General features: G+C 45.7%; 2 protein-coding genes across 2 annotated transcripts in view; both read left to right on the forward strand.

Moving 5' to 3' along the window:
• The window catches only part of LOC143768177 (uncharacterized), a 381,688-nt gene that overhangs the window by 99,530 nt on the left and 261,129 nt on the right, over positions 1-21,029 (forward strand). The gene's annotated exons all lie outside the window — the stretch shown is intronic.
• LOC143767500 (gastrula zinc finger protein XlCGF66.1-like) overlaps positions 6,618-21,029 on the forward strand; it is a 39,115-nt gene continuing 24,703 nt past the window's right edge. The window contains exon 1 of the mRNA XM_077255893.1: positions 6,618-6,677. The gene's annotated coding sequence lies outside the window, so the exon portion shown is untranslated. The remainder of the gene's footprint in view (positions 6,678-21,029) is intronic.

The following is a 21,029-nucleotide window of genomic DNA, read 5'->3' on the forward strand; positions in this document are numbered from 1 at the left end:
CTTGAACTAAATGTTTGGCCCTGATAATAATAATAAAGTCTATACTAAGCTCTCATGCTGGCACCTTGTTCTTCTTCCAATTGATTGCTTGTTCGTAGCCCGGTGAATGCCGTGTCAAAGCGTGAAAGCAAAGGATATCTCACCTGATGAGCTGGATTCATTTTATTTATTTTTTTGAAATTCAATCTAACCCCTCTCCGACCTTACACGTATAGGTAAGACTAAGGTCACCTACCCCTGTGTGTTGAATTCTCTGACAATGAGCCTGCAACTTTTACGGCACATGTCATCTGACCTCAATCTGTGCGGGATAATTGTGCTGTAGGGAGGGGCAAATAATTCTAGAAATGGGACCGAGAGTCCGTGTAAGGCCGGAATCACACATGCCAGAAACACGGGCGAGTCTCGCGTGTTAATACCCGGCACTGCTTCCGGCACTCAGGAGCGGAGCGTGCGGCCGCATAGCAATGCATGCAGCCGCAAGTTTCACCCCCAAGTGCCAAGTGCAGTGCTGAGTATTAACATGTGAGACTCGGCCGTGTTTCTCACATGTGTGATCCTGGCCTAAGTAAGAGACTGGGAGAGATTTCTACCAAGATGCCCCAAATCTGGAAGAGAGAGAGCGCCGGACCCCCAGGACTGGGAGTCTGTAAGTAAGAGACCGGGGGAGACTTCTACCAAGATGCCCCAAATCTGTAAGCGAGAGCGCCGGACCCCCGGGATTGAGAGTATGTGTAAGGGCTCATACTCACATGCGAGAAACTCGGATGAGTCTCGCATGTCAATACCCGGCACTCAGGAACGGGTAGCTGCACGTTTTGCTATGAGGCCGCACACTCCAATCTGAGTGCAGGGTGCAGTGCAGGGTGCAGTGCCGGGTATTGACGTGCGAGACTCATCCGAGTTTCTCGCATGTGAGTATGAGCCCTAAGTAAGGCCGGTTTCACACGTCAGTGGCTCCGGTACGTGAGGTGTCAGTTTTCTCACGTACCGGAGCCACTGACACACGTAGACACATTGAAATCAATGCATCTGTGCAGATGTCATTGATTTTTTGCGGACCGTGTCTCCGTGTGCCAAACACGGAGACATGTCAGTGTTCGTGGGAGCGCACGGATTACACTAACCCATTAAAGTCAATGGGTCCGTGTAAAACACGTACCGCACACGGACGTTGTCCGTGTGCAGTCCGTGTGCCGTGCAGGAGACAGCGCTAGAGATAAGTGCTGTCCCCCCCCACATGGTGCTGAAGCCGCCATTCATATTTTCTCTGCAGCAGTGTTTGCTGTAGAGAAGATATGAATAATCCTTTTTTTTTTTGTTTCTCGTGTTTAACATAAAGATCCATGTCCCCACCCCCTCCCACCCCCTGTGCGCCCGCCCGCTGTTATTAAAATACTCACCCGCCTCCCTCGTAGTGTCCTGTCCTGGCCGCAGCTTCTCCTGTATGTGGTCACGTGGGGCCGCCATTACAGAAATGAATATGCGGCTCCACCCCTATGGGAGGTGGAGCCGCATATTCATGACTGTAATCGGCGGCCCCACGTGACCGCATACAGGAGAAGGTGCGGCCAGGACAGGAAGCAGCGCCAGCGAGGGAGCCGGGTGAGTATTTTAATAACAGCGGGCGGGCGCACAGGGGGTGGGGACATGGATCTTTATGTTAAACACGAGAAACAAAAAAAAAAGGATTATTCATATCTTCTCTACAGCAAACGCTGCTGCAGAGAAGATATGAATGGCGGCTTCAGCACCACGTGGGGGGGGGACAGCGCTTATCTCTAGCGCTGTCTCCTGCACGGTGCGTGTGGTACCCAGTCGGCACACGGGCGGCACACGTGTGCCACACTGATGTGCCACAGAAACGCACGGGGACACGGATAATTCCGGTACCGATTTTTCCGGTACCGGAATTATCTGGACGTGTGGGACAGGCCTAAGAGACCGGTAGAGACTTCTACCAAGATGACCCAGATCTGAAAGAGAGCGCTCCATACGCCTCGCACACACAGCTCTGCTCCATACACCTCATACACACACGGCTCCGCTCCGTACACCTCGTACACACACGGCTCCGCTCCGTACACCTCATACACACACGGCTCTGCTCCATACACACGTGGCTCCGCTCCGTACACCTCGTACACACACGGCTCTGCTACATCCACCCTGTAAACCCTTCCTGACCCCACACATAAACTTCCCCTCATCCAGCACCATGACAACCAGCACAGCAGAGTCCTGCATACACTGAGGCCCCTGATCATGTGACCCCTGACTCCTCCCCTCCTGTGACCTCATCACAGGTCCTGTGCGCACAGAACAGCCATATATGTGGTGTGCGGCTCTGCAGGTGGAGGTAGGTGCTGGAGATTCCCCATTACTGGGCACAGGGGGCAGTAACCCCTTCAGTGCTGAGACTGTTTTGGTGTGTTTCTGAGAAACTGAAAGAGAATGGACACAGAGCAGTGATAAATAGTAAAATATCACAATTTTATTAGCAAATGATTAAAACCAAGAATATATACATAGACGTATCAGACACACAATTTAAAAGTGAAAGCCTACACCCTAGTGCCATGTCAGAGCAGGAGGTATACAGAATATTGCACCAATGTATAGATATATAAGAACTAGTACATTCAATAAATACTGTATAGTCCTATATAATGGCTAGTTGATCAAATAGAGTCCTACATTAACGTTACATAGTACATATATGTGCAAAAAAATGAATGGCATAGATTCAATCATCAATATTACAGCAGTATTGGGAATGATACAATAAATTTCATAGTGCTATAATACCGCTTCAATACAAACTGCCGTATAAGATCAGTGCCGAAGAGAATGTTTTTAACTCACTGTAAGGTGAGAAATAGAGGACTAGAGCATAAATGTGCAGGATACCACAATGCATGTGAAGGTATGCGGATATAAGTACCAAATAACCAGAGAAACTCCCCACTTACGTGTAATGATGCATCAGCGCACACAAAGGCAACAAAAAGGTTTTTGCACGGGAGAGAAGGTTACTGAAACCAACCTGCTGCTGTAGATGTGGGTGGGAGAGGACCCAACGCGCGTTTCGCTTAATGCTTCTTTGGGGGGCGTATATTGGTACAATATCCTGTATACCTCCTGCTCTGACGTGGCACTAGGGTGTCGTCTTTCACTTTTAAATTGTGTGTCTGATACGTCTATGTATATATTCTTGGTTTTAATCATTTGCTAATAAAATTATGATATTTTACTATTTATCACTGCTCTCTGTCCATTTTCTTTCGGTTTCTCTATCTATATTTATGGTTGAGCTTGTTTAATTTATGGCCCCTTTTTTGGTATTTTGGTGTTTTTCTGTTGTCCCTTTCTAAGAATTACAGAATTCTTTTCTTAGGGATACATATGACCCAACCGGTAAAGACAGGAAACAAATTTTGCTCACACAGTACAGTTTCCCTTTTTTTTTTTTCACCCTGCATAGTATAATGTTCCCACAGTGTCGCCATCCCTCCACACAGTTTATTTATTATGCTTTTCTTATATTGCGCTTTGGTATTCCTCAGCGTTTTACATAAATTATCATCACTGTCTCCAATGGGGCTCACAATTATTATTATTTATGTAGCGCCATTAATTCCATGGTGCTGTACATGAGAAGGGGTTGCATACAAATTACAGATATCACTTACAGTAAACAAACTAACAATGACAGACTTATACAGAGGGAAGAGGACCCTGCCCTTGCGGGCTTACTTTCTACAGGATTATGGGGGAGGAGACAGTAGGTCGGAGGTTGCAGTAGCTCCGATGGTGTTGAGGTGGTCGTGTGGTCATTACAGTTTACAAGCTTTTTTTGAAGAGATGGGTTTTCAGGTTCCGTCTGAAGGATCCAAATGTGGTTGAAAATATAGTCAGACGTGTTGGGTCACAGTATTCCAGAGGATGGGGGATATTCGGGAGAAGTCTTGGAGGCGATTGGGTGAGGAGCGAATAAGCGTGGAGGAGAGAAGGAGGTCTTGGGAGGACCGAAGATTACGTGAGGGAAGATATTGGGAGATTAGTTCAGAAATATACGGAGGATAAAGGTTATGGATGGCTTTGTAAGTTAGTGTTAGTCCCGTAGTTTAAATTGGATACGCTGGAAAATTCACAATCTAAATTCCCTGTCAGTATGTCTTTAGAGTGTGGGCGGAATACCCAGAGGAAACCCACGCAAACATGGGGAGTATATACAAACTCCTTGCAGATGTTGTTTTTGGTGGGATTTTAACCCAGGATCCCAGTGCTTCAAGGCTGCAGTGCTAACCACTGTGCCACCATGCTGTTCACACAGTACCGCCATCCCCCCACAAACACAGTATAATGCTCCCATAGGACCAACAACCCCCCCAAGCACAGTATAATGTTCCCCCAATACTACCATATTCCCCCACACAGTATAAAGTTCCCACAGTGGGAGATCGGTTGGTTCTTACCTTCCCTCTCCGGATGCTGTTCTTGTCTCCTATGGACTCAGGACCTTTGTTTTAACTCAGTCTGCCCCTTCGGGTAAAGTCTTGGGGGATTTTAGGCTGGAAGCTTCTCTGAGCTCTCCAGCCGTATCTCGTCCCCCCTGCTTCTGGTGGATCGAAGAAAGCCGTGATGCTGTGAAGGAAGCATACTTCCGGCTTCCCTCGTTGAAACTCGCATGAGGTGATCTCACCGGCCAGCGGTGATATCAGATGCCAAGAGTCCTTTGATCACTTCACTTCCGGTTTTGCATTCCACGGTGGAACGCATCGGAGAAAAGAATACAGGATGCAGACAGACACCTCCTGGTGATCCCTCGGCTTCGGAAATGGTGGGGGAGGAGTCCCTCTGATTCAGATGAGGTGCTGGTCTGGATTCCGAGATAAAAGAGCCCCAGACAGAGGATCAAGTAAGGTAGGACAAATCCTGGACTTCCTACAGGAAGTTTTGGAAAAAGGACTCAGATCCAGTACCCTGAAAGTTTAGGTGGCAGCGTTGAGTTCATACTTCGACAAGACCCTGGCCGAACATCGCTGGGTGAAACGGTTCATAGTAACATAGTTAACAAGGCTGAAAAAACACATTTGTGCATCCAGTTCAGCCTATATTCCGTCAGAATAAATCGCCAGATCTACCTCCTTCTAAAGAACCTAATAACTAAGATACAATATTGTTATGCTCCAGGAAGACATCCAGGCCTCTCTTGAACCCCTCGACTGAGTTCACCATCACCACCTTCTCAGACAAGGAATTCCAGATTCTCACGGCCCTAACAGTAAAGAATCCTCTTCTATGTTGGTGGAAAAACCTCTCCTGCAGACGCAGAGAATGCCCCCTTGTGACCGTCACATTCCATAGTATAAACGTATCCTAGGAGAGATATTTGTATTGTCCCCTTATATACTTATACATGGTTATTAGATCGCTCCTCAGTCATCTTTTTTCTAGACTAAATAATCCTAATTTTGCTAATCTCTCTGGGTATTGTAGATCCTCCATCCCCTTTATTAATTTTGCTGCCCTCTTTTGTACTCGCTCTAGTTCCATTATATCCTTCATGAGCACCGGTGCCCAAAACTGTACACAGTACTCCATGTGCGGTCTAACCAGGGATTTGTACAGAGGCAGTATAATGCTCTCATCATGTGTATCCAGACCTCTTTTCATGCACCCCATGATCCTGTTTAACTTGGCAGCCGCTGCCTGGCACTGGCTGCTCCAGGTAAGTTTATCATTAACTAGGATCCCCAAATCCTTCTCCCTGTCAGATTTTACCCAGTGGTTTCCCATTCAGTGTGTTATGGTGATATTGATTCCTTCTTCCCATGTGTATAACCTTACATGGGAAGGTGACAGCATGACTGCAGCCACCCACCTTCGTCCCAGACCAGTCAATCTGGTCCCCACCTGAGACCTTAATATCATCCTTAAAGGGTTGACGCTTCTGCCATTTTAGCCTCTACCATCAATAATGCTGGACAAACTGTCCTGGAAAATGGCATTCCTGGCTGCAATCGCTACAGCCAGATGGGTGGGGGAGTTACAGGTTCTTTCAATAAATTAACCATACATGGGGATTTTTATTCTTCTGAGGATACTAGAAGACTGTCTGGTGGTCCGCTTTGACCCTTTATTTCTACCTAAGGTAGTTTCTGACTTTCATAGAACTCAAATAACAGAAACAATGACCGGCACATCAAGAACTAGTTCAGACTAGTTCATGATGTGCCGGTCAGTTTTTCTGTTATTTGTATGCTAACCTTTCTGACTGAGCATCCGCCCTTCACCATGTGGTGATTTTAGCTACATCTAATCACATAAGGTTCCGACCAACCCATAAATGTAGGCTTTACCAAAAAAAAGTGTTTATATTCACCCATGCATTCAGATATTAGCCATAGGTAAGTGTTCACACTAGGCAGTTAGGCCAGGGACCCATCAGATTCACAGGGAATTCCTTCCCCTTGGTCAATTATTTTGTTATTTGGATCCAGTAATAATAAATATAATTTGAAGCATTCATACTATTACGGTCCTTTATAATAACACTGGGAAAAGGAGGTGGGAGGGGCTATTTTACCTTTTTTGTGTGTCCTGTCAGTATTAGGATGATATGACATCTTCCTGTGTGCTGTCATGGTGGGTTATTAGAAACCAAATTACCGGTAAGCCTAATTCTATTTCTATTTTCTGCAGATCTGACCCAAACTACACAATAACAACCTTCTCTGGTCATTGCATTTCTGCTGTTTTTTTTATGCGTTCTTCTCTTTTTTTATGCGTTTTTGGTGCCGGTCTGAAGCAGGGTTTTCAATGTGCATTTTATACTACAGAAAAGCTTAGATTCTGCACATAAAAAAGTAACTGCAATTTTTTACATGCAGTTTTTCAGGCTCCCATAGAAATTTCTAGAGGAAAAAAAAGCACCAAAGCTGCCCAGTACAACAGCATCATTTTTTTAATCCGATAAGATTTTTATTTAATTTTTCCGACTACAACATACACAAACATTAACACAAATTCTCATACAACCCCACCAATCCTCCCACCCTTTGTTCATTCTAGACCCTGGTGATACCGTTTAATAATTATTGGTACAAAAATGACAAAGTTGCAATATTTTCCAAAGATAATTGCACATACCGTATATACTCAAGTATAAGCCGACCCGAGTATAAGCCGACCCCCCTAATTTTGCCACAAAAAACTGGGAAAACTTAATGACTCGAGTATAAGCCTAGGATGGAAAATGCAGCAGCTACCGGTAAATGTCAAAAGTGAAAATAGATACCAATAAAAGTAAAATTAATTGAGACATCAGTAGGTTAAGTGTTTTGAATATCCATATTGAATCAGGAGCCCCATATAATGATCCATAAAGTTTATGATGGCCCCATAAGATGGCTCCATATTAACCCCTTCATGACCTTGCCGTTTTTTGCAATTCTGACCAGTGTCCCTTTATGAGGTAATAACTCAGGAACGCTTCAACGGATCCTAGCGATTCTGAGATTGTTTTTTCGTGACATATTGGGCTTCATGTTAGTGGTAAATTTAGGTCGATAATTTCTGAGTTTATTTGTGAAAAAAACGGAAATTTGGCAAAAATTTTGAAAATTTCGCAATTTTCACATTTTGAATTTTTATTCTGTTAAACCAGAGAGTTATGTGACACAAAATAGTTAATAAATAACATTTCCCACATGTCTACTTTACATCAGCACAATTTTGGAAACAAATTTTTTTTTTGCTAGGAAGTTATAAGGGTTAAAATTTGACCAGTGATTTCTCATTTTTACAACAAAATTTACAAAACCATTTTTTTTAGGGACCACCTCACATTTGAAGTCAGTTTGAGGGTTCTATATGGCTGAAAATACCCAAAAGTGACACCATTCTAAAAACTGCACCCCTCAAGGTGCTCAAAACCACATTCAAGAAGTTTATTAACCCTTCAGGTGTTTCACAGCAGCAGAAGCAACATGGAAGTAAAAAATGAACATTTAACTTTTTAGTCACAAAAATGATATTTTAGCGAAAATTTTTTTATTTTCCCAAGGGTAAAAGGAGAAACTGGACCACGGACGTTGTTGTCCAATTTGTCCTGACTACGCTGATACCTCATATGTGGGGGTAAACCACTGTTTGGGCGCACGGCAGGGCTCGGAAGGGAAGGAGCGCCATTTGACTTTTTCAATGAAAAATTGGCTCCAATCTTTAGCGGACACCATGTCGCGTTTGGAGAGCCCCCGTGTGCCTAAACATTGGAGCTCCCCCACAAGTGACCCCATTTTGGAAACTAGACCCACCAAGGAACTTATCTAGAAGCATAGTGAGCACTTTAAACCCCCAGGTGCTTCACAAATTGATCCGTAAAAATGAAAAAGTACTTTTTTTTCACAAAAAAATTATTTTAGCCTCAATTTTTTCATTTTCACATGGGCAACAGGATAAAATGGATCCTAAATTTTGTTGGGCAATTTCTCCTGAGTACACCAATACTTCACATGTGGGGGTAAACCACTGTTTGGGCACATGGTAAGGCTCGGAAGGGAAGGAGCGCCATTTGACTTTTTGAATGAAAAATTATCTCCATCGTTAGCGGACACCATGTCGCGTTTGGAAAGCCCCTGTGTGCCTAAACATTGGAGCTCCTCCACAAGTGACCCCATTTTGGAAACTAGACCCCCCCAAGGAACTCATCTAGAGGCATAGTGAGCACTTTAAACCCCCAGGTGCTTCACAAATTGATCCGCAAAATTGAAAAAGTACTTTTTTTTCACACAAAATTTCTTTTAGCCTCAATTCTTTCATTTTCACATGGGCAACAGGATAAAATGGATCCTAAAACTTGTTGGGCAATTTCTCCTGAGTATGCCGATACCTCATATGTGGGGGTAAACCACTGTTTGGGTGCACGGCAAGGCTCGGAAGGGGAGGCATGCCATTTGACTTTTTGAATGGAAAATTAGCTCCAATCGTTAGCGGACACCATGTCGCGTTTGGAGAGCCCCTGTGTGCCTAAACATTGGAGCTCCCCTACAAGTGACCCCATTTTGGAAACTAGACCCCCCAAGGAACTTATCTAGATGCATAGTGAGCACTTATAACCCCCAGGTGCTTCACAGAAGTTTATAACGCAGAGCCGTGAAAATAAAAAAATAATTTTTCTTTCCTCAAAAATGATTTTTAGCCCAGAATTTTTTATTTTCCCAAGGGTAATAGGAGAAATTGGACACCAAATGTTGTTGTCCAGTTTGTCCTGAGTACGATGATACCCCATATGTGGGGGTAAACCACTGTTTGGGCGCACGGCAGGGCTCGGAAGGGAAGGCACGCCATTTGGCTTTTTGAATGGAAAATTAGCTCCAATCATTAGCGGACACCATGTCGCGTTTGGAGAGCCCCTGTGTGCCTAAACATTGGAGCTCCCGCACAAGTGACCCCATTTTGGAAACTAGACCTCCCAAGGAACTAATCTAGATGTGTGGTGAGCACTTTGAACCCCCAAGTGCTTCACAGAAGTTTATAACGCAGAGCCATGAAAATAAAAAATAATTTTTCTTTTCTCAAAAATGATTTTTTAGCCCACAATTTTTTATTTTCCCAAGGGTAATAGGAGAAATTGGACCCCAAAAGTTGTTTTCCAGTTTCTCCTGAGTACGATGATACCCCATATGTGGGGGTAAACCACTGTTTTGGCACACGTCGGGGTTCGGAAGGGAAGTAGTGACGTTTTGAAATGCAGACTTTGATGGAATGCTCTGCGGGCGTCAGGTTGCGTTTGCAGAGCCCCTGATGTGCCTAAACAGTAGGAACTCCCCACAATTGACTCCATTTTGGAAACTAGACCCCCGAAGGAACTTATCTAGATGTGTGGTGAGCACTTTGAACCCCCAAGTGCTTCACAAAAGTTTATAACGCAGAGCCGTGAAAATAAAAAATGTGTTTCCTTTCCTCAAAAATATTTTTTTAGCCCAGAATTTTTTTATTTTTGCAAGAGTAACAGGAGAAATTGGACCCCAAAAGTTGTTGTCCAGTTTCTCCTGAGTACGCTGATACCCCATATGTGGGGGTAAACCACTGTTTTGGCACACGTCGGGGTTCGGAAGGGAAGTAGTGACGTTTTGAAATGCAGACTTTGATGGAATGCTCTGCGGGCATCAGGTTGCGTTTGCAGAGCCCCTGATGTGCCTAAACAGTAGGAACTCCCCACAAGTGACTCCATTTTGGAAACTAGACCCCCAAGGGAACTTATCTAGATGTGTGGTGAGCACTTTGAACCCCCAAGTGCTTCACAGAAGTTTATAACGCAGAGCCGTGAAAATAATAAATGTGTTTCCTTTCCTCAAAAATATTTTTTTAGCCCAGAATTTTTTATTTTTGCAAGAGTAACAGGAGAAATTGGACCCCAAAAGTTGTTGTCCAGTTTCTCCTGAGTACGCTGATACCCCATATGTGGGGTAAACCACTGTTTGGGTACATGCCGGGGCTCGGAAGGGAAGTAGTGACGTTTTGGAATGCAGACTTTGATGGAATGGTCTGCGGGCATCATGTTACGTTTGCAGAGCCCCTGATATGCCTAAACAGTAGAAACCCCCCACAAGTGACCCCATTTTGGAAACTAGACCCCCCAAGGAACTTATCTAGATGTGTGGTGAGCACGTTCAACCCCCAAGTGCTTCACAGAAGTTTACAACACAGAGCCGTGAAAATAAAAAATCATTTTTCTTTCCTCAAAAAAGATGTTTTAGCAAGCAATTTTTTATTTTCACAAGGGTAACAGGAGAATTTGGACCCCAATAGTTGTTGCCCAGTTTGTTGTGAGTACGCTGATACCCCATATGTGGGGATAAACCACTGTTTGGGCACACGTCAGGGCTCGGAAGGGAAGTAGTGACATTTGAAATGCAGACTTTGATGGAATGGTCTGCGGGCGTCACATTGCATTTGCAGAGCCCCTGATGTGCCTAAACAGTAGAAACACCCCACAAGTGACCCCATTTTGGAAACTAGACCCCCGAAGGAACTTATCTAGATGTGTGGTGAGCACTTTCAACCCCCAAGTGCTTCACAGAAGTTTATAACGCAGAGCCGTGAAAATAAAAAATAATTGTTATTTCCTCAAAAATTATGTTTTAGCAAGTAATTTTTTATTTTTGCAAGGGTAACAAGAGAAATTGGACCCCAACAGTTGTTGCCCAGTTTGTCCTGAGTACGCTGGTACCCCAAATGTGGGGGTAAACCACTGTTTGGGCGCACGTCGGGGCTTGGAAGGGCGGGAGCACCATTTGACTTTTTGAACACAAGATTGGCTGGAATCAATGGTGGCGCCATGTTGCGTTTGGAGACCCATGATGTGCCTAAACAGTGGAAACCCCTCAATTCTAACTTCAACACTAACCCCAACACACCCCTAATCCTAATCCCAACTGTAGCCATAACCCTAATCACAACCCTAACCCCAACACACCCCTAACCACAACCCTAACCGCAACACAACCGTAACCCTAATTCCAAACCTAATCCTAACCCTAATCCCAACCGTAACCCTAATCCCAACCCTAACCACAACTGTAACCCCAACACACCCCTAACCCTATCCGTAACCCTAACCACAAGCCTATTCTTAACCCTATTTCCAACCCTAGCCCTAATTCCAACCCTAACCCTAAGGGTATGTGCCCACGTTGCGGATTCGTGTGAGATTTTTCCGCACGATTTTTGAAAAATCTGCAGGTAAAAGGCACTGCGTTTTGCCTGCGGATTTACAGCAGATTTCCAGTGTTTTTTTGTGCGGATTTCACCTGCGGATTCCTATTGAGGAACAGGTGTAAAACGCTGCGGAATCCGCACAAAGAATTGACATGCTGCGGAAAATACAATGCAGCGTTTCTGCACGGAATTTTCCGCACCATGGGCACAGCAGATTTGGTTTTCCTTAGGTGTACATGGTACTGTAAACCTGATGGAAAACTGCTTCGAATTCGCAGCGGCCAATCCGCTGCGGATCCGCGGCCAATCCGCTGCCAATCCGCTGCAGATCCGCGGCCAATCCGCTGCCAATCCGCTGCAGATCCGCGGCCGATCCGCTGCGGATCCGCTGCCGATCCACTGCGGATCCGCGGCCGATCCGCTGCCAATCCGCTGCGGATCCGCTGCGGATCCGCGGCCAATCCGCTGCCGATCCGCTGCGGATCCGCGGCCAATCCGCTGCGGATCCGCTGCGGATCCGCGGCCGATCCGCTGCGGATCCGCTGCGGATCCGCGGCCGATCCGCGGCCGATCCGCTGCGGATCCGCGGCCGATCCGCTGCGGATCCGCGGCCGATCCGCTGCCGATCCGCTGCGGATCCGCTGCGGATCCGCGGCCGATCCGCTCTGTGTGCACATGCCATAACCCTACCCCTAACCCTAACCCTACCCGTAACCCTAACCCTACCCCTAGTTCTAACCCTAACCCTAGTGGAAAAAGAAAAAAAAATATTTTCTTTATTTTATTATTGTCCCTACCTATGGGGGTGATAAAGGGGGGGGTTTATTTATTATTTTTTTATTTTGATCGCTGTGGTAGAACCTACCACAGCGATCAAAATGTACCTGTAACGAATCTGCCAGCCGGCAGATTCTTTGGGCGCACTGAGCATGCGCCCGCCATCTTGGAAGATGGCGGCGCCCAGGGAGAAGACGGACCGACTTCGGGAGGATCGGTAAGTATGAGGGGGTGGTGGGGGGGTAGGATCGGAGCACAGGGGGGGGGATCTGAGGACGGGGGGAGCGGACAGGAGCACGGGGGAGCGGACAGGAGCACGGGGGAGCGAACAGGGGGACGGAGGGGGGTACCTGACAGAACGGAGGACTGGGGAGGAGATCGGGGGCGGTGGGGGGGGCCAGTACATGATTTCCAGCCATGGCAGATGCTATTGCAGCATCGGCCATGACTGGATTGCAATATTTCACCATTTTCATAGGTGAAATATTGCAAATTGCTCTGATTGGCTGTTGCACTTTCAACAGCCAATCAGAGCGATCGTAGCCACGTGGGGGCAAAGCCACCCCCCCTAGGCTGAAGTACAACTCCCCCTCTCCCTGCAGATCGGGTAAAATAGGAATTAACCCTTTCACCCGATCTGCAGGGATGCGATCATTCCATGACGCCGCATAGGCGTCATGGGTCGGGAAGGGGTTAAAATATGCCCCATATAATCCTGCATAAAGGTTAATAATAGCCCCATAAGATGCTCCATAGACACATTTGCCCAATATAATGCTGCACAAATGTTGATCATGGCCCCATAAGATGCTCCATAAAGATATTTGCCCCATGTAATGCTGCACAAACCTTGATTATGGCCCCATACAGACACTTGCCCCATATATTGCTGCACAAACGTTGATTATGGCCCTATAAAGACGCCCCATATAGTGCTGCACAAACGTTTTGGCCTCATAAGATGCTCTATACAGACACTTGCCACATTATAGTGCTTCACAAACGTTATGGCCCCATAAGATGCTCTATACAGACACTTGCCCCATTATGGTGCTGCACAAACGTTATGGCCCCATAAGATGCCCTATACAGACACTTGCTCCATATAGTGCTGCACAAACGTTATGGCCCCATAAGATGCTCCATACAGACACTTGCCCCATTTGTCACTTTCAATATTCACCTGACTTTGTTCCGGTGCCACTCCATCTTCAGCGTCTTCTGCACTGATGTTCAGGCAGAGGGCGCGCACTAACCACGTCATCGCGCCCTCTGACCTGAGCGTCACTGCAGAAGACGCTGAAGACGGAGTGGCGCCGGAACGAGGAGCAGGTGAATATCGCGCAGCGCTCCCCTCCCCGTTATACTCACCTGCTCCTGGCGCAGTGCAGTCCCTGGTTCCCCGGCGCTGCTGCTTCTTCCTCTACTGAGCGGTCACCGTTACCCCTCATTACAGTAATGAATATGCGGCTCCACCCTTATGGGAGGTGGAGCCGCATATTCATTACTGTAATGAGCGGTACCATGTGACCGCTCAGTACAGGAAGAATCTGCCGGCGCTGGGGAAAAGACATACAGGGACCGCGCCAGGAGCAGGTGAGTATAATTAGACAGCCCCCGCTCCCCCTCCCCTACCGACCCCAGGGTATGACTCGCGTATAAGCCGAGAGGGGGACTTTCAGCGCCAGAAAATGGGCTGAAAATCTCGGCTTATACTCGAGTATATATGGTATATTACGAACATAATAGAACAAATGCAGCAGCACTCACCAATCCTGCAGTTCAAGTGTCCTTTATTGAAACACACGGGAAAACATCTTCACGGCTCGGGGGAGTGAAATGAACAAGGAGTGCGCAGGATGAGACAACGGCCGTTTTGCGCTACAAGGAGCGCTTCTACGGGTATATTCTTCTATATATGGTATATTAGTTATCACATTATCAATACAAAGACAGTGAACATGTACATAGAAACGTGGGAGCAAATTGTTGTACTCTATCATTTCGTGATGTGGCTCACATCTATTTCCCATAGGCGCATATTACTCCTGTGTAACTAAGGTTGTTATGTATTTAATGTAATATGCCAATGTATGCCCTATTTAAAAGTGAGAAATTTACCCAGATATAGAACCTAGTAATGACAAAATTGACACACCATGATAGGCTTTTCTTCCTTCCCATATCTTATAGTACTTGTGCAAAGCTTTCCTTTTTTTCTATACCCCTTCCTGTAACTGAATTCATAAATTATTTATTTATTTTTATTTATGCATCTTCTCGCTAAATTTTAAAGGAAAATTACTTAAGTAGTGTGCTGCTATATTATTTTCTTATTTGGTAAACTGCCCTTTAATAGCCAATCTTTCATTTTCTTCTTCAACCACTGCATCTACATACCCCAGCACACAAACTACAGGTTGCATTGGGACATTTACACCAAAGATACCATTGAAGTAACCAGCAGTACGTTTCCAAACATTTTCAAGAACTTAACACTCAGAACGTGTAAAATATCAGCGGGACCCATCCCACATGTTGGGCATACATCATCTGCTCTCGCTCCTATTTTAGGGAGAAATTTAGGAGTGCTATACATATGTATGGATTCCCAAATATTTAAATTCCCATCCCACTATTTAGCATATTTGGCGTACTTTAGAGTTTTGAGATAATTCATCTACCTGCAGTAATGTAGACTTATGAACGAACAAGATCCAGGCACCAATTATTAAAGCTATGCAGTGTCTCTTGAGACCGACGCATCTTAAATAGTGATGAGCGAATATACTCGTTACTCGAGATTTCTCGAGCACGCTCGGGGGTCCTCCGAGTATTTTTTAGTGCTCGGAGAGTTAGTTTTTCTTGCCGCAGCTGAATGATTTACATCTGATAGCCAGTACATGTGGGGATTCCCTAGCAACCAGGCAAACCCCACATGTACTTATGCTAGCTAACAGATGTAAATCATTCAGCTGCGGCAATAAAAACTAAATCTCCGAGCAATAAAAAATACTCGGAGTTCACCCGAGCGTGCTCGGGAAATCTCGAGAAACAAGTATATTCGCTCATCACTAATCTTAAACCTTCTTTATAGATCTCTTCTGGGTAGTGCATCCACATAGGATATATGAATAAATCACAAGAAATGTAAAGAATTCCAGCACTCACGTGATCCTTGCTGATGTGGTTTTTTTTTTCATATTTAGGATAATATCATAAAGTGCAGGTGGCAGGGGAGTTTAACAGGTGAAAAAAGCCTGACTGACTATGGCCGTTTCTCGTTTTCTTTGTTCTTCTACGGGTCCATGCTGGTCAGGGGTGTTACAACACTTTTCTTTTATACTTTAGCAGTGAAATAACATACAATAACTAGATGGGTATTTCCTGAAGGAACTACAGATAGTGCTTTGGAATGGTGCCCGGGCTGCCCCTGCAAGACTTTCACACTTGGGTGCCCCTCAGGCGCTGGTTTGGTAGTTGTAGCCCCTCAGGGTTGAGGCCACTCTGGGTCCGATTTGGTGGGCGGGGTCACTCTGGGTCCAATTTGGTGGGCGGGGTCACTCTGGGACCGATTTGGTGGGCGGAGCCACTCTGGGTCCGATTTGGTGGGCGGGGTCACTCTGGGACCGATTTGGTGGGCGGAGCCACTCTGGGTCCGATTTGGTGGGCGGGGTCACTCTGGGACCGATTTGGTGGGCGGGGTCACTCAGGGTCCGATTTGGTGGGCGGGGTCTCTCTGGGACCAATTTGGTGGGCGGAGCCACTCTGGGTCCGATTTGGTGGGCAGGGCACCTCAGGGACCGATTTGGTGGGCGGGGTCACTCAGGGTCCGATTTGGTGGATGGGGTCACTCAGGGTCCGATTTGGTGGGCGGGGGCACTCTGGGTCCGATTTGGTGGGCGGGGCACCTCAGAGACCGATTTGGTGGGCGGGGTCACTCAGGGTCCGATTTGGTGGACGGGGTCACTCGGGGTCCGATTTGGTGGACGGGGTCACTCGGGGTCCGATTTGGTGGACGGGGTCACTCGGGGTCCGATTTGGTGGACGGGGTCACTCGGGGTCCGATTTGGTGGACGGGGTCACTCGGGGTCCGATTTGGTGGACGGGGTCACTCGGGGTCCGATTTGGTGGACGGGGTCACTCGGGGTCCGATTTGGTGGACGGGGTCACTCGGGGTCCGATTTGGCGGGGGGGGGCACTCGGGGTCCGATTTGGCGGGGGGGGGGGCACTCAGGGTCCGATTTGGCGGGGGGGCACTCGGGGTCCGATTTGGCGGGCGGCGCCACTCTGGGTCCGATTTGGCGGGCGGCGCCACTCTGGGTCCGATTTGGCGGGCGGCACCACTCTGGGTCTGATTTGGTGGGCTGGGTCCGATTTGGTGAGCGGGGCAATAATTATAATAAGACTACAGATAGTGCTTAGGAATTGTGCTGTGCTATCACTTTAAGAGCTGATATTATCTGGCAAAACTGTGCTGGTGTGGTCATGTACAGTTCGCAGGCGTTGGCATAGTAACTGGGCCTGACTGCGCATATCAATGAGCTAATCAGCCAGGTGGCAGGTACATTTCAAATTGCCTCAGAAACCCGGCCATTATAACCTATGGGAAAATGTCCCTATTGAAATGCATTACAATGAGGGGAATAAAAATGTTCAAACGCAAATTGCGCCAAAACTACATATCCGATCGACACGAAAAATACTTAGCACACCTCTTGGGGACGCTGGCTTCGAAATGACACGTCACTGGAGTCTGTGAGTGAAGCGGTTCGGGCCGCATTACGTGCGGACTGAATAATAATAATAAGAAGAAGTTTACCACGATGGAATAACAGTATAGTGCTTTGTTCCAAAACACTATAAAAAGTGCAAGGGTAAAACAAAGATCATAACCATACAGACATGTCTAATTTATCATTTATACCAAGGGGACCTTGAGCATCCGTATTAGTGATGAGCGAGTGTACTCGTTGCTCGGGTTTTCCCGATCACACTCGGGTGACCTCCGAGTATTTATGACTGCTCAGAGATTTAGTTTTCATCTCGCCAGCTGAATGATTTACAGCTAGTAGCCTGCTTGATTACATGTGGGGATTCCCTAGCAACTATTCAACCCCCACATGTACTCAGCCTGGCTAGTAGCTGTACATCATTTAGCTGCCGGGATGAAAACTAAATCTCCGAGCAGTTATAAATACTCGGAGATCACCCGAGCGTGCTCAGGAAAACCCAAGCAACGAGTACACTCCCTCATCACTAGTCCGTATCCAAAATCCATTTAGCTAAAATCCTATGTGGTTTCGTACCTTGTTTTGAGAGTCTATAAAGAGATCTCCAAATTTAAAGACGATTTGACATTTCATATGGAATGAGAAAAAGTGTACCTGGAGTACTCGCAAAAGTTACTTCAAATAACTGCATAGTCAATCAAGATCTTGATAAAGCTAAATCTGAACTGGGAGAAGGACTAACAATCAAAATAAAGTTTTCCTGAACAAATTGGATAAGAAATTAGTACATTGCAAGAGGAGATTAAGCAAATAAAGATAAATTCCTCAGGGATAAAATAAGATTTTGAAATGAACAGTGTTTTTAATTGGCATAGAGAACAGTCAAATAAATTCAGAAAAAAATCCATATTTAAAAAAGAAAAGGTTGAATAACAACATGGGAAAAAAGAAATGCACAGACCAGGATGGGTGGACTACTGACTCTGAATCTAGCGGCTATGAGGCTAAATATCAATCCACAAGTGGAAATAAAACGGAGCAGAAAAATTCTCTTTAGAAAGCAGACAAGATAGATGGCAGCTGTACTGGGGGTATAAAAAGGAAGAATGTAACTTGGAAGAAATAAATATCGATGAAGCCAAGAAAGAAATGATTAATTTGACCCATCACCATTTGAATCAAAACCATCTAAGGGTATGTTTCCACGTTCAGGAAACGCTGCTTGTTTGACGCTGCGCAGCGCTGCAGCGTCAAACAAGCAGCGTCCAGATGTTCCTGCATAGTGGAGGGGATTTTATGAAATCCTGTCTCCACTATGCGTGGAAACCCGCACGCGGCGGCCCTGCGACTACGGACATGCTGCGCGTCTTTTCAGATCGCAGCATGCCCGTACACCTTGCGGGGACGCAGCGTCCCCGCAAGGCATATCACAGGGCGCTATGGGAGAGAGCGATCATCCCGGATGTGAAGAGTTAACACATCCGGCATGATCGCGTCCCAGGAAGGGGGCGGGGCTTAGCGCCGAGCGGCTTCGCCGCTGCGGCGATACCGCCGCCCCTCCGGACCGTGGAGCCATACCCTAAGGGTATGTGTCCATGTTCAGGATTGCATCAGGATTTGGTCAGGATTTTTCATCAGTATTTGTAAGCCAAAACCAGGAGTGGGTGATAAATGCAGAAGTGGAGCATATGTTTCTTTTATACTTTTCCTCTATTTGTTCCACTCCTGGTTTTGGCTTACAAATACTGATGAAAAATCCTGACCAAATCCTGATGCAATCCTGAACGTGGACATATACCCTAAGTTTACCGAGTACAGGTTTGAATTTCTGTCTCCTTGAATCATTCAATCTTTCGGAGTTCAAAATAGATCTATACAAAGCAACACAAAAGATCCATCTTTATAAATCATTTGCTAACAAAAATGAACCAAAGGAGACAGCAAAGACAGATAAAGACAGAAAAATACATCAATTAGTATTTTTTGTTTCTCCGTCAGAAGATAAAGTGTCAATCTCAGACATCAATTTATTGTTAAGCTTAAATTCTGAGTCATTTATGATTGATAGCACAATTAACATTAACCCTTCAACTCCTTTCATGGGAGGAATTAAGTCAACGTTCACACCTCCTGTCAGCCCAAGAAATGTGGTAGATCTTTTTTTTGACAGAGTGGGGACTGATATGCAGGCGGTATTATATAAAAAAAACAACAGATAATTTAACAACCAAAGAACATCAGGCACTAGTAGAAATAAAAAATTGGAAAGATACCATCATTAGAAAAGCTGATAAAGGCAACAATATACAGGTCCTTCTCAAAAAATTAGCATATAGTGTTAAATTTCATTATTTACCATAATGTAATGATTACAATTAAACTTTCATATATTATAGATTCATTATCCACCAACTGAAATTTGTCAGGTCTTTTATTGTTTTAATACTGATGATTTTGGCATACAACTCCTGATAACCCAAAAAACCTGTCTCAATAAATTAGCATATCAAGAAAAGGTTCTCTAAATGACCTATTACCCTAATCTTCTGAATCAACTAATTAACTCTAAACACATGCAAAAGATACCTGAGGCTTTTAAAAACTCCCTGCCTGGTTCATTACTCAAAACCCCCATCATGGGTAAGACTAGCGACCTGACAGATGTCAAGAAGGCCATCATTGACACCCTCAAGCAAGAGGGTAAGACCCAGAAAGAAATTTCTCAACAAATAGGCTGTTCCCAGAGTGCTGTATCAAGGCACCTCAATGGTAAGTCTGTTGGAAGGAAACAATGTGGCAGAAAACGCTGTACAACGAGAAGAGGTGACCGGACCCTGAGGAAGATTGTGGAGAAGGACCGATTCCAGACCTTGGGGAACCTGAGGAAGCAGTGGACTGAGTCTGGTGTGGAAACATCCAGAGCCACCGTGCACAGGCGTGTGCAGGAAATGGTCAGAATCGCCTGACCTGGGCTACAGAGAAGCAGCACTGGACTGTTGCTAAGTGGTCCCAAGTACTTTTTTCTGATGAAAGCAAATTTTGCATGTCATTCGGAAATCAAGGTGCCAGAGTCTGGAGGAAGACTGGGGAGAAGGAAATGCCAAAATGCCTGAAGTCCAGTGTCAAGTACCCACAGTCAGTGATGGTGTGGGGTGCCATGTCAGCTGCTGGTGTTGGTCCACTGTGTTTCATCAAGGGCAGGGTCAATGCAGCTAGCTATCAGGAGATTTTGGAGCACTTCATGCTTCCATCGGCTGAAATGCTTTATGGAGATGAAGATTTCATTTTTCAGCACGACCTGGCACCTGCTCACAGTGCCAAAACCACTGGTAAATGGTTTACTGACCATGGTATTACTGTGCTCAATTGGCCTGCCAACTCTCCTGACCTGAACCCCATAGAGAATCTGTGGGATATTGTGAAGAGAAAGTTGAGAGACGCAAGACCCAACACTCTGGATGAGCTTAAGGCCGCTATTGAAGCATCCTGGGCCTCCATAACATCTCAGCAGTGTCACAGGCTGATTGCCTCCATGCCACGCCGCATTGAAGCAGTCATTTCTGCCAAAGGATTCCCGACCAAGTATTGAGTGCATAACTGAACATTATTATTTGATGGTTTTTTTGTTTGGTATTAAAAAACACTTTTATTTGATTGGTCGGGTGAAATATGCTAATTTATTGAGACAGGTTTTTTGGGTTATCAGGAGTTGTATGCCAAAATCATCAGTATTAAAACAATAAAAGACCTGACAAATTTCAGTTGGTGGATAATGAATCTATAATATATGAA

This window comes from Ranitomeya variabilis, chromosome 4, assembly GCF_051348905.1.
Source record: "Ranitomeya variabilis isolate aRanVar5 chromosome 4, aRanVar5.hap1, whole genome shotgun sequence".
Classification (NCBI taxonomy): Eukaryota; Metazoa; Chordata; class Amphibia; order Anura; family Dendrobatidae; genus Ranitomeya; species Ranitomeya variabilis.